Here is a 2,370-nt window from a genome sequence, read left to right as displayed (position 1 = left end):
ACTGAAGGTTCTAAAACAAGAATAACCAAAGAGCTTCTGTACTTGAAAGCAGTGAATACAAGATCACATATAGCTAAATTTGAAAAACAAATGTTAACCCAAAAATCAGATTATACATTAGATTAAACCACAGTCTAACACATCAGGAGAAAGAAAGAACTGACAAATGCAAGCTGGATGAAAAGTAGAGGCTATTGTGGGTAAGAATTTATCTTTGTTTTACCCATAATTCTTCAAAGAGCATTAGTTGTATGATTTGGTTAAAGCCATGTATACAATGTATACAATGTATATAACATGGCTGTATACAATGTATACAGCCATGTATACAATGTATACAATGTATACATTGTATACAATGTATACAATGTATACTATATTCTTCTTCCAATTAGAAAGCCAAAAAGTTTGTGATTCCATTCCCCCATATGGGTCTAATATTATTCCCTGATACAAAGCCTCCAGCCTGTGAACAGTTTGGGAAATAATCACCAAAAGAAGTGATCCTCCTGTCCTGTTCAGTGGGAGTTCTGAGCTGTTTGCTTCTTATCTACCTGTGTTCATCTGAAGGCCTATGGCTTGCACGAGACTCCATGCCACTACCCATGGCAGTTGGGGTACACGTCTTCACTCCAGTGGGCACCTCGTTTCTCAGCCACAAGTTGAATAAGTTGGGAGTGGCTGGCATAAAGCTTGAGTTTATCATTAATGTCCACCCATCCCACTTTCTTGGCATCGTCACCAGCTTCCAGAGGAAGATGATCCATTGCCTCCCCTGTTTCATCGTGGTAGTTCACAGCCTCTGTCTCCATCCACGTGTTATCGTGTTCCGAGGATCATCCACATAGCCTTTATAAACCACAAAGTGTTCCTGGCTGAATAGTTTGTGCAATTGTTTCTCCAAATCCTGTGTTTCTGCTCTGGATTTCTGTAAGGAGTTCATGGCTTCTTCACCAAATTCTCTCTTCATTGTGGTACTAATCTTCTCTCCTGGATCCACCATCCCCCCTGGGATGGCCCATGCCCCACAGTCCTTCCTTTTGTTGGCTACAAATTGCAGGATGTTTCTCCCAGAAACAGGGTGGGTAACTGTATTTCCCTTGCTATCCTTTTTCCACCTGGTTAAGATGGGATCTGCAGCATGATTGGGGCCCCAACGCCCCAAAAGCCCTCAGCCAACCAGCCCTGGCCGACGTGCAGGATTTCTAGGTCTACCATTTTCAACTTCATACCAACCGTTCTGGCTCCTTCTCTCAACATGCCCATCCTTTTCATTAAATTTAAGAGAGAAGTTTCTTTCACCCAAAAGAGGGTCTGCCCACCTGGGTCCGGCCAAGACTGAGCCGGAAGTGTACTCAACAGCCTTGTACTCTGGCCACGCAACCAGCCAGCTCACTTTCTCGCTGGGGACCTGGCTTCGCCCCACTTTACAGCCAGGGTAAGGCGATGTCCTGGCCTTCTTGTGGGGCGTCTCAGCAGGGCCGTTTGAAATGGACATGATGAAATTTGGAGGAAACCCATGTGAGGAAAACGGGCTCTAGCCGGCTGAGATGTTAGGGCAGCTGCTGGGCCTGACTGCCGCAGAGGCCAAGGCCACAGAGAGAGACACGGTCGCTAAAGCCTTTGCCAGGCAGTGTCCAGCCATTCACCACCCAGCAGGCTGTAAGGATTTCCGTTGCTCTCAGGTGGGGCGCTTCCAGTCGCAAGGGCAGGGCTCCTGAACTTGCCAGTAGGGGGCCAACGGCACAGCTGAGCAGCGGGGGATGAGGGCCTCACCACAAACCCCGCCCAGCGCCCCCTTGGGGCCATTGCTGCGTTTGTACTTCATTACATTGAAAGATTTCAGCGTCTGGAAGGGATTCTAAAGGGTTGAGAACATTGTTCAAACACCACCAACAAAATCAGCACACAACAACAAAAGTGCTTTCTTGCTTAGCAGGGTATTAGCCTTATGGGTAGACTTAGTTCACTAGTCTAGGACCAGTATCTGTTTGGGAGAAGGCAGAAAGAATGTGTTGGAGGCTCTGGGGGACAAAAGGCTCCTTATCTGGGATACTCAAAAGCCTGGTGAGGATGCCCTTGAAGGAGAAAGCTCACTTGGTGCACCCTGCATGGTCCTGGTGAGAAATCTATGAGGTATGCACACATGGTATGGCGGATGGTTCCAAATCTCAGGCCCATCATTTTACTAGCTGAATGGCTTAGGCAGGTTGCATAAGCTTTATGTTCAAAGGAGTAATAGATACCGCATACCAGGAGCTGTCAAGCACAGAAGATTGTACTGAGGTCTGGACCATATGGCCTCTGCTCTTAAAGGATTCTGGTTGAGGAGGCAGCACATACATTTAAAAATAGAAGTAGGGACTTCCC

The 2,370-nt window shown here is 46.9% G+C and overlaps 1 pseudogene; it reads right to left on the bottom strand.

Annotated features, from left to right (window-relative positions):
- Positions 1-599: 599 nt before the first annotated feature.
- LOC118882393 lies at positions 600-1,645 on the bottom strand (annotated as a pseudogene).
- Positions 1,646-2,370: the final 725 nt, after the last annotated feature.

The sequence above is a fragment of the Balaenoptera musculus genome, chromosome 16, assembly GCF_009873245.2.
Source record: "Balaenoptera musculus isolate JJ_BM4_2016_0621 chromosome 16, mBalMus1.pri.v3, whole genome shotgun sequence".
Classification (NCBI taxonomy): Eukaryota; Metazoa; Chordata; class Mammalia; order Artiodactyla; family Balaenopteridae; genus Balaenoptera; species Balaenoptera musculus.
The sequence above is the reverse complement of the archived record's forward strand: the minus strand, read 5'-3'. Positions and strand labels throughout refer to the sequence as shown.